Genomic DNA, 11741 nt, shown 5'->3' with positions numbered 1-11741 from the left:
ATTTCTATACATTACTGAGCAGATACAGCCATTCAGAAAGGGGGTAGTTTTATTTTTGTAGCAAAAGGAAAAAAAACTGAGAAAAGATATTAAGGATTTGAGTTTTAAGTCAACCTCCTTCGCTTTAGTTTAGTATATTTTAGAATATATTTTCTTTAGATCAAATTTGTATCTTTGTGTCTCACCAAAGCACAGCTGAAGAAAAAAAAATATCTTCCATGTAGAAGACAAGGATTTTTTTTAAAAAAAACTTCTAAATTTATAACTAGGTTCAAAGATGGAGTTCTTAAATCAGGATATGGTTATAATTTTAGGAACATAATTTCAAAATGTCCTTAACTGTACTAAGTAAACTTCCATTTTAAGCTATACAAAGACAAATCATATTTCCCAAAGACCATAATTTAGCAGCACTTTTTTTTTTTTTTTTTTTTTTTTTGCTGGAAACAGATACATCTTTTTAGAAAACAAGAGAAAAGTAATCATATTATGAGGTCATTGCTTTTACATACTGTATGGAAATACATGTAGGATTTTGGTGCATTCAGTCCCATGTTTCTTATTTTTCTCTCTTGTGCAAAGAATTACACTCTTGACAATATATCAAGAAATATTCACTTTGGTTCTTAAATAAAATCTTTCTTAAAATTATACCCTTGAAATATATGGACAAAAATTTTTGATTTTTCAGGAATTTTGGTATAAGTTTTACACTTCAAATTGTATACCTTTTATTTGGTAAAATTTGTAACATAAATTTAAGATTCTGAAATCTGAAATACAGTACTGCAAGACGTTTTAGGAGATTTTTGTAATATCACTAAGGTTTACTCTGAATCACTTTAATATCTCCAGATTTTCTAGTGTTTAGTTACTTTGAAAACAGTTAGATAGCTATTTGGGCAGCTAACCAGAGGGGGTTATTTCTATGCATTTTTTAAACAATCCGATAACTGTTAAGTGAAAAGAATAAACTAACCAATCTAAGTCAAAATGTTTTATAAGGTCTCTGGGCACAAAATAAATATTTTCTCTTTCTTTTGCTGCAGTTGAAATAAATTTTTGTTTTTACTCCTTTCATTTTTTTAATGGTTTATGTGTTTGCCCTTTAAAAGTATGTGGCAGGTTTGCTCTCTACATCACCATGGTCTATATAGACATACTGCACTATATTTATATATATATATATATATATATATATATATATATATATATATATATATATATAGTGCAGTATGACCTGGTACGTACATGTCAATAATATATAATTCAGGAAATACTGTAAATTTACTAGTTTGCCTAATGGTCAGAGAGAATCAGAACTTTAGGTAATAAAGTGAAAAGTTTATTTTAATTGGACATTTTGTATTTTGAGGAATTATAAGAGGAATTATAAGGAATTATAGGAGGAATTATAAGTAAAATAATTTTTTTCAGATCATATATGCTTTTTTTTTACTTGCATTTGAAGAAAGCTATTCTTTTATAATTTTATCCTTTTGCCCAGTGTGACTTTTTTTGCTGTTAAAAAGCAAAGGGTTTTAAAATAATAATGATAAAGAAGCAAAGGCAAAAAATGTTTCAATTAAAAACATTAAAAAATGTGTTAAACATAAAATGTGTTTGTTATTGAGAGCTCTTCCTACCAGCTTGCAAGAATTAATTGTATTAGTTTGTTAATGGTGCCTAACAAACTACCCCAAACTTAATATCTTAAAAAGATACTCATTTTTTAGCAAACAGTTCTATAGATAGAAGTCTGGCATGTTATGGTTGGATTCTCTACTTAACAGTATAACAAGGTTAAAATCAGCATGTTGGCTAGACTAAGTTCTTATCCTGAGGCTTCAGGGGAAAACTGGCTTTCATGCCCATTCTTATCGTTGGTGTTATGATCTAGTAAGTCAAAAGGATAAACTAATCCCCCTAAGTCAAAATGTTTTATAAGATGGTCTCTGCAGAAGATAGATATTTCCCCTTTGTTTGGCTGCAGTTAAAATTCTATTTCCTTGAGGCTGTAGGACTGAGGCCCACATTTCCTTGCTACTTGTCACCAGGTGCCACTCTCAGCTGCTTGAGGCCGTCCTTATTCTTTGACAGGTGGCCCCCTCCAACTTTAAGCAGCAATACTGCTTAGACTCTGCTTAGACTCCTTCTACTTCAAATATCTAACTTCTCATTCAATCAGCGTAAGTAAACTCTGTGCTAATAAAGGGTTCATGTGATTAGATCAAGCCTACCCAGATAATACACATATCATAAAATGAACTGTACCATTTAACATAACCTAAATCATGAGAGTAAAACCCATCATATTCATTATTCTAGAGACTGTCCATAATTTTTACATAGGGTGGGGGTGAGAAATCTTGGAAGCCGTTTTCTTTTCTTTTTTTTAATTGAAGTATAGGTGATTTACAATGTTGTGTTAGTTTATGGTGTACAGCAGAGTGGTTCAGTTTTACATACACACACACACACACATGCACACACACATATTTTATGGTGGCCATTTTAGAACTCTGCCTACTACCATCCTCCCCCCATATCCTCACAGGTGCAGAATAGATTCACACACTCCCAGTGTTTCCAAGGTTCTCATCCATTACAACATCAGTTCAAAGTCCAAAATATACATTTAAATCTCTTCATTGTAAAAGGTCTACAATTTCATTTTCTAAACCATCTCAGTCAGAAACAGATGAGGCTACTGAGTGTAACCTATTATTAAGTATAACGCCTACATATAATTCAATCTATGAAACTAATGACACAAATAACCTGAGCTGAACATTTCCAATATCCAGTGGAATGATGAGAATAGAGTAATATTTTTTGACATTCTGGTTCAAAAATAAAGAAAAAAGTGAATGGTTAGAAAGGGTCATCAGGTCAAAGTAGTTTTGAAATCCAGACAGGAACTCAACCTGTATTTCCTTGTTTAGGAGTTAAATCCTGGGAATAATCCTCTATTAGCTTTTGGATCCACACTCTGACCTCTTGCCTCTGCCATCTGGAATTTTGGCTGTGAATAAATGGTAGCAACTTTTTTTTGAATCTGAGTTGTTTTATCAGCCTGGTCACTGTAGGTAGAATCTTTGGGTTTTAATAACCTTCTTTTATTTTCTACTTTCTCAGTTCCTATCAGTCCAAGTTGCCAGTGTTGTTGCTTATATAATTTTCCTAAAAACCTTATGGGCCTTTGTGGATTTCACTGGTTTTCATTAGTAGAACAAAGCCATGTCTACAGATCTGAGATAATCACTTTGGTTTCTACAGATATGAATTAGGAGCAATTCCTTTAAATCTCCTACATGTCCTATGGCTTAATCAAGACTCTCATGATGAACCTTTTATTTTTTTTCCCCCCTTTTCCCCTGGAAGCAGGCTCTTAGCATTTTCTCCCTATGTAATGTTGCCAGAAACAATTTCTGAATGTTAGCATCTTTGCAATTTGGATAGGCTGAGAATTACCCAATTCACCAAGACTTCATTCATTTTGTTTAAAAGTTCTTTCTTCAATTTACCTCTTTCCTCTTACACTTTACTAAAAAAGAAAGAAGAAACCAGGGCACATCTTCAAAATGTTGCTTAGAAATCTTCTTAGCTATATACCCAGTTTCAGCACTTATGATTTCTGCTTTACCCAAAACTACAGGACATGACTTTGCTAAGTTTCCTGCCACAACAAAACAAGAATCACCTTTCAGTTTCCAACAACATTTTTTTTTCACTTCCCTTGGAGCCTTCTTCAGCAGTGTTTATGAAGTTCATATTTCTACCAACATTCTATTTATAGTGATTTAGGCTTTCTCTAGGGCTATTTAGAATTTCTTTATAATGTTCTTTACTTTTTTATGAACCCTCAGCTATAACATCTTTAAAAATCTATATTTTTACTAACAATCTGCTCAAGAAAATCTAGATTTTTTCTATCATGCGCTTTGAAATTCTTCTGGCCCTCTCCCACTGTCCAGTTCCAAAGCCATTCACCCATTTTAGGGTTTTCCTAAGGAAGCATCCTACTTTAGGTACCAACATCTGTGTTAATCTCCTATTGTTTTGTAACAAATTACCACAGACTTACTGCCTTAAAAAACACCCATTTAAAAAAAAAACAAAACAAAAAAACACCCGTTTATTAACTCACAGTTCTATAAATCAGGAGTCTGGCACAGCATGACTGGATCGGATTCTTTGCTCAGGCCATAACAAGGCTGAAAATAAGTTGTTGGACAGGCTCTCTTTTCTTCTGGAAACACTTTTCAATAATTTCCTTCCAAAATTAATCTTGTTTTTGGCAGAATTCATTTCCTTGTAGTTTTAGGACTGAGATCTCCATTTCCTTAATAGCTGTCAGCGGGGGTTACTCTTAGCTGGTTGATGCTACCTGCATTCCTTGAGTCCTATCCTCAAAGGAGCCACATTGCATGGAATCCTTTTTGTGCTTCAAATCTGACTACTATTCCTTTTTCAGTTAGCCTAAGACTCTAACTTTAAAAGGCTCATGTGATTAGGTCAGGTCCACCCAGATGATCTCTTTATCTTAAATTGAACTGTATCATATAAATAACCTAATTACAGGATTAAAATCCATAATGCTCATAGTGGTGGTAATTATGGAGGTCATTACTATCAGAAAATCGCGCAGCTGTCTCAGAATTCTGCTTACTGCCACAAATTGTTACATTTTTAGGAAATATATGAGCTATTTGATGTTACTTTGATGGCTTATATCTGCCATTGTGATAGTATTTACACTATAGATATTGGCAGCAGCTAAAGATCCAGGCTTTTGTTGTTGTTGATTATTGTCTTGTTGAATTTGTGTGGGTGTATAGAGGGTTTACTGACACAACGTCAGTTTATGTATGTATGAGATAACTCTGTTCATCTATATCGATCTATAATAGATAAATATAGATAGATAGATAATTACATAGATAAGTAATAGATTGAAACAGATATACTGATGGACAAGTTGAGAAAAAATACCACACACTACTCTGTATCCTTTGTCTAGATTCACCAAATACAACTTTTTGTCACACTTGCTTTATCTCTCTCTTGCTTTCTCATATGTGTATATCTGCATATTATTATTACAATTCAACAAAAAATGGTTCTTTCCTTGCTTACCTAAGCTTCTTATTTGCATGTCACCTTTTTGATTGCAAAAACCCTGGCTCCTACAATATCAGTACATTTAATCATTTGTTCAATTCCACAGTACTCACATGAACACAAAAATAGTTTCAGATATCTATGCCCATATCACTACAACAAACAAAAATACTAAGTAGAGTTCAAAATTAGTATACAATTCCTTTTATTTTTATTTGGCCAAGGATATATAAGCAAAATATTGAGTTTAAATTAATTTAGATGCTTTATATGCTTATTTATTTATAGTACAGTTAAATTTGTTTATGTCTGTATTCTATTTGAGCAATACTTCTCTCCATCCTTGTTAAATTAAATTTCATTTTTGAATATATGAAATATTAACATGTTTATAAAAGTGAAAATTATATATCTATATCTATATCTATATCTATATATATACATACACACACACTGAGAAAATTGTCATGCCTTCTTCCATGCCATCCTCTCCGTTCCCACTCATGCACTCCTCTACGTATTGCATAAGTTCCTGGTTACTTTTTCTGTTTTTTACAATTACTCAAAAGCACAAAACTATTCATGCTGTGGTTGTTTTTTTTTCTCTTTCATTATTTTACTTAATATTAATATATCCTAAAAGTCACTCCATATCTGTTCACAGTTTATTCAACCATAATTTATTTAACCAATTTTCTATACAAGCAAGTAAGGTTTTTATTTTCTGTTATGCAACAATAAATAATAGCACAATTAATCAGATCATACATATATATTATAGTAATTTTTGAGGTTTATTATCTTGGTAAGTTTCTAGAAATAAGATTTCTGAGTTCAAGGGTAAGGGCATAGATACTAATAATACTGTCTAATTCCCCTCCAGAGGAGAATCTATCACTCTGCATTGCCACAGGCAATGAATGTATCAGAATGCCTGTTTTCTCAGAGCATTGACAATCAAAGGTATTGTCAAGCTTTGGAATTGTTGCCAAACTAGTAAGCTAATAATATGTATTTAATTGTGATTAATCTACATGATCTATGTAATGCAATATTTTTAGCATTTATATGCCTTCCATGAATGTTAAAATTTGAACTATGAAAATACAGTAAGTCCTATATACAAACATTCAAGTTGTGAACTTTCAAAGATGAGAATGAGCTACTACCCAGACATCACTGGATTGTTTTTTCAGAATGGTAGAACTGAATCCAGCAAGGAGCCAGATTCTGTGCCGTCAATGTCAGGTGTGAGCGAAATTGCAGCTTGCCCTCCATCTCCTAATGCTGAAGATCCTTCAGCTCTACCATCTCCCACCTCCTCTCCCTCCTCCAGTCAGTAACTCTTCTTGCCTGTTCATTCGATGCCAGCCCCTGTATGCCAGCTATTGTATTGTATTACTGAACTTTCCAAGGTACTGTACTGTAAGATTAAAAATGTTTTTTTCATTTTTTGTGTTTTTTTAATGTATTATTTGTGTGAAAATTATTATAAACCTATTACAGTACAGTACTATATGGCCAATTGTGTCAGTTGGGTACCTAGGCTGACTTTGTTGGACTTACAAACTGGACTTACGAACACGCTCTCAGAACGCAGCTCATTCGTATGTAGGAAACTTACTGTAAACTCATTCTAAAGAAATATGCGTGCATACATATTGCTCATTTAGAACAAAGGTCATATGAAAACTTTAGGCTGGCTGGTATTTAACTAGGCATGTAAATGTATTTTTAACATGACCTTTTTCATCAGAGAAATCTTACTAGCAATAGACTTCATGTTCTATAGATAATTAGTAGATGACGATCAAAGACTGAGTATGTGAAGTTTGTTGGAGAATGCACCTGTAGAAACTTCACATAATCATAATCATTGACCATCATAGAAATATATGTGTGTGTGTGTATATATATGTAGATATATATATATATATCTACATATATATAAACATGTGTACATATATATAGTGGAAGTAGCCCCCTTTTCCTTCCTGCCTGACTGCTTAAACTAGGACACTGCTTTTCTGCCCTTGGTGCTCCTGCTTCTCAGGTCTTCCAATTTGGACTGTATGACACTACTGTCTTTCGTGGGTCTTCAGCTTACAGACAGCACGTTGTAGGACTTCTCTGCCTCCATAATTTCGTAAGCCAATTCTACTAAATCTTTTCCTATAATATGTCCTATTGATTCTATTTCTCTGGAGAATCATGACTAATACATCCTCCTAAGACTGTGGTCACCAGGAGATTCTCATTTTCAAGCTAGCTCACAGTTCATTCTCCATAAATTTATTAAAATGATCATTTAAGTATTCCTCTAACTTTATGGTTTCAGCAGCTTCTGCTCCAGGCAATCAGATCTTGGCAGTGTCTCTCTGCATGTTCCAGATCTTAAAGCCAGATTTTGGGGTAGTTGTTTGCCCTGCAACCTCAATTCTCTGAAGAAATTGAGAAAAAACATTTATTTCCAGTCTATTCAGGTTTTATTCTTTACAGTTGAGAGTGAGAGCGATGTGTTTCAAGATCTTTACACGATAGAGGTGAACCTGGAAGTCTCACAATATTCCTTAATAAATTATTAGCGCTCCATACAAAATACCTATTATGAATGTATAACTGAATGAATAATTACAAAGTAATTATATTTGCATAACCATGACCTAGATGAAGTCATAGAATATGAACGGTACTCCAGAAGTAGCCCCATTTCCCCCTCCCAATCACTATGCTATCCTTTCTCCTCAAAGGTAACCATCATACTGACTACATTGTACTACTGCAACCTTTGAACAGTATTGCTCATTTCTGTAATTTATATAAGTGCCATCACTCAACATTTATTATTTTATGTCTGACTCTTTCATTCAGTCATTTATTTTGAGATTTATGCATGCTATTGTATATAGCAGTAATGTTTCTATTTTCCTTGATATGTAGTATTCTACTGCCTAGAGATACCATAATCAAATACTTTTTACTATTCAATGGCAGTTTATCCCCCCACCCCGCAGTTTTTAATCTGTTTCAGTACTGCTGATCATTCTTGAATATGTTGTTACACATATACACACATATACTTTGCTATTATTTAGGAGCATGATTTCTAGGTCAGTTACATGAATATTTTATTTTAATGGATAATGTCAACCCGCTTTTCAAAGTGGTTGCACAAATTTACACATTAATATATTTCATTATATGCAATATATGAATTTGAAACAATTAACTTCTTTTGGTATACAGGGCAGATAAAAATCATATGCAAGATAAGTTCATTCATTATAATTATATTCTTTAAAGTTTTACTAAATCAAGTTTTAATATCTGTTACTGATGACCTGTCATTTAAGAATAGATAACCATCTGCTATTATGCTTAGATGAAATTTGCTGGAATGTTATGAAAAAGATATTGTGATTTTAAGTTATTAATACATTCCCTTACCTATTATTCATCTTTGGTTATGAATCATTATTTTCCACTAATTAACTATGATGCATACCTGTTTTATCATAGCAAATTTATAAAAAAGTGTCCTATTTGTATTAATAGGTTTAAAATGCAGTGTTTAAAATGCAGCTTGAGAGAGCAGGAGAGCCCCTGAGAGCAGTGTCCAGAGGGGGCTCCATCATGTAACCCAGCTGTTCTTCCAGAATCGCCACACACACCCCACGGTCTGCACCCTGACTTAGCTGACTGCAGACCCAGAGGATGGGGATGATGAAGAACCACCCATGGGTGCCCACACCCTGTGGCCTGAACCCTTTAGTCCAGCCAGGCCTCTGTCACCCGAGCCCTCTGGAACTGGAGTTCAAACAGTCTGTATGCACGGCAATAGGGAAGGCAGATCTTCTCAGCATGCGGGGACCCCAGGTGTCATCTGTGACTTGTGGTGACTACCAAATGCAAAAGCAGCTTGGGGTGGCATCCATTGGCCTCTGAGGACCTCTGGCCTCTTGGTTCCCGGGCCCAGCCCAGGGCAATGTTCCAAGGCAGTCTTGGTTCCTGACCTGGGGGTGGGTGGACTCTGGGATGGGCAGGTGAGCACCAAAGCTGGAGAAAGGGTATTTCCTCCCAGGCTAGATCTGGTGTGCTGTGTCCCAATGGCTCCCACAGGATCTTTCATAAAGGTGATTCCATTGTCCCTGGCTCACTTCTGTTATGATGTCATGCAGATGATTTTGTGGTGGCCTGACAGGCACTGTACCTCTGTTTTAGCCCTTTTCAAGGGGGTGAGACCTTAAAAGCCGGGTCCCTTCCTTGGTGGGGGGCCTCAGTGGTAGCCTCATGGGGGCTATAAGGGGTCCAAGTATGGGGGTCATAAGCTGAGAAATAAAGGAATTATACTCATCCCCACCACAAATCTACTTCAGTGAGGCAACTGATTCAATGCCAATCTCATTCAGAAACATCGTCACAAACACATTCACAAATAATGTTTAATCTGAGCACTCTGCGGCCAGTCAAGTTGACACATAAAATTAACTATCAGTAAAGCCCCCACTCTTTCATGGGCTTTACTGCCAGGAATTCCACCAGGTTTTCAAGATGAAGATCCCAGAAAGATTCCCTCTTGGTTCTGGCAGAGGGAATAATCATTTTGAAACTCCTTCAGAAATTTCTGCATAACAGAAGCCTACTTTTCAGGGGAAAAGATGTTAGCAGAGTCTTTTCCCTCTGAGGGAGGAGCATTCCACCAACTATAGCCCCCTTTTACCCTCTTATCTCACCTCAAGTGTGAAAAAAGCTATACCACTGGAGAAAGACTTGTGAAGGTCACACCACAGAGATGCAGGCCCATCAACAGACTGAAATTTGATCATAAGATTCTCCTCCCACATATCTTACTACCATACTAACAGCAGCAGGGTAAAATATAGTCAATTCTCCTTATTTGCAGATTCTGTATTTGTGAATTCACCTACTTCCTAAAATTTATTTGTAACTCTCAAGTCAACACTTGTGGAGGTTTTGCAATCATTCGCAGATAAGGACAGAGTGGCGAAAAATTTTAGTTTCCTGACATGCGTGCCCCAGCTGAGATGGAATTAGGAGATGCTCTGCCTTCTTGTCTCAGCTCTCATACTGGAAATATATCCTTTTTTAGGGTCTTTTTAGTGTTACATTTTTAAAAAATTGGGGGGCTGGTTTTGGTGATGTTGCTGTTTAAAATGGCCCCCAAGTGAAGTGCTGAAATGCTGTCTAGTGTTTCTAGAGCAAGAAGGATGTGATGTGCCTTTCCGACAAAATACGTGTGTTAGAGCAGCTTCATTCGGGCATGAGTTACAGCGCTGCTCCTTGTGAGTTCAATGTAAATGAATCACAATATGATACCTTCATAAAACAGAGGAGGAATTTCACTGATCTGTATCTGATGCTGCTCTGGAAAGTGCTAAAGTAACATATATAGTGTGTCATAAAACTACTGGAGATATCAAAAAGCGCCTAAATTTTTGGATTCATAAGAAAAAAAAGAACAAGAAAACAAAAAGCATAGTGGACAGCAGTGTTGTGAGGCTGAAAGCTAAAGAAATTTAGGGTCACGTTACCCAGGGTCAGGAAAGTGCTAAAAAGCCTTCTCGGCTAGTGCTGGCTAGCTTGCACGTTTCCAAAGGCAATGTAGCATAAAAAATGCTAAACTTACAGGCAAGGCAGTTTCTGCAGACCAGAGGCTGCAGAAAAATTGTTCAAAAATGTCTCCTAAATGTTGTACAGGAAAAGGGTTATGCAAAAGAGCAGGTTTTCTATGTTTTGTGACTGGCTTGGTTTTAAGGATGTTGTCAAATGGACCTACATAAACCAAAGAGCATTTCAGTTGGTGCAAAGGTTCTGATCAGACTTACAGGAACCTCTCCCTGTATGTACCCTAGCAACAACAGTTTAGTGTTAGTTCATTCAGTGTCTCTGGTGACTTTATAGAACACAAACTATGGTGAGGATAATAAGAATGGGTTGTATGATGACAGTGGATTACAGCTCAAAGAGCTGCAAGACACAAACTGTCCCCTGGGAGGAGAGCTCAGGCAAGACCAAAAGCAAAAGGACAAAAAGGAGGACATTGGAGGGATTTGATGTCTCTAACAGCTATAGATACAGCAAACATTAAACACGGCCCACCTCCTAGCCCGATTAATCCAGATCCTTACACTAAATGACTAGTTGGACAATATCAAGTTGTCTAATATATAAGTGAGAAGTAGAAAAGTAACAGTAGAAATAAAATATATTTGAAGAATAATAGCCAAAACTTTTTCCAATTTTGAGAAAAATTATAAGATCTTACACCTAAAAAAAAAAATCAAAAAACTTAAACCCCTTAGCAAACACAAAATTAACATGAAGAAATATAATACCCAGGTATAACATAAACATATTTCTGAAAAATAGTGATAAAAAGAAAAATCTTAAATTTTATTACATATCCAAAATCTCAATGATTCCCAAGCAGAAGAAATATGAATAGAGCAATACAAGAAACATCATGATCAGATTTCTGAAAAACAAGAATAAAATGTATTAAAAGCAGCCATAGAAAAATGACACATCACACATAGGAATTTCAAAAAAGAATTTTAGCCAACTTCTAATCAAACATTATGCATGCCACGAGACAA

The sequence above is a fragment of the Lagenorhynchus albirostris genome, chromosome 5 (genome assembly GCF_949774975.1).
Source record: "Lagenorhynchus albirostris chromosome 5, mLagAlb1.1, whole genome shotgun sequence".
NCBI classification, from domain to species: Eukaryota; Metazoa; Chordata; class Mammalia; order Artiodactyla; family Delphinidae; genus Lagenorhynchus; species Lagenorhynchus albirostris.
Note: the sequence above shows the minus strand (reverse complement) of the source record.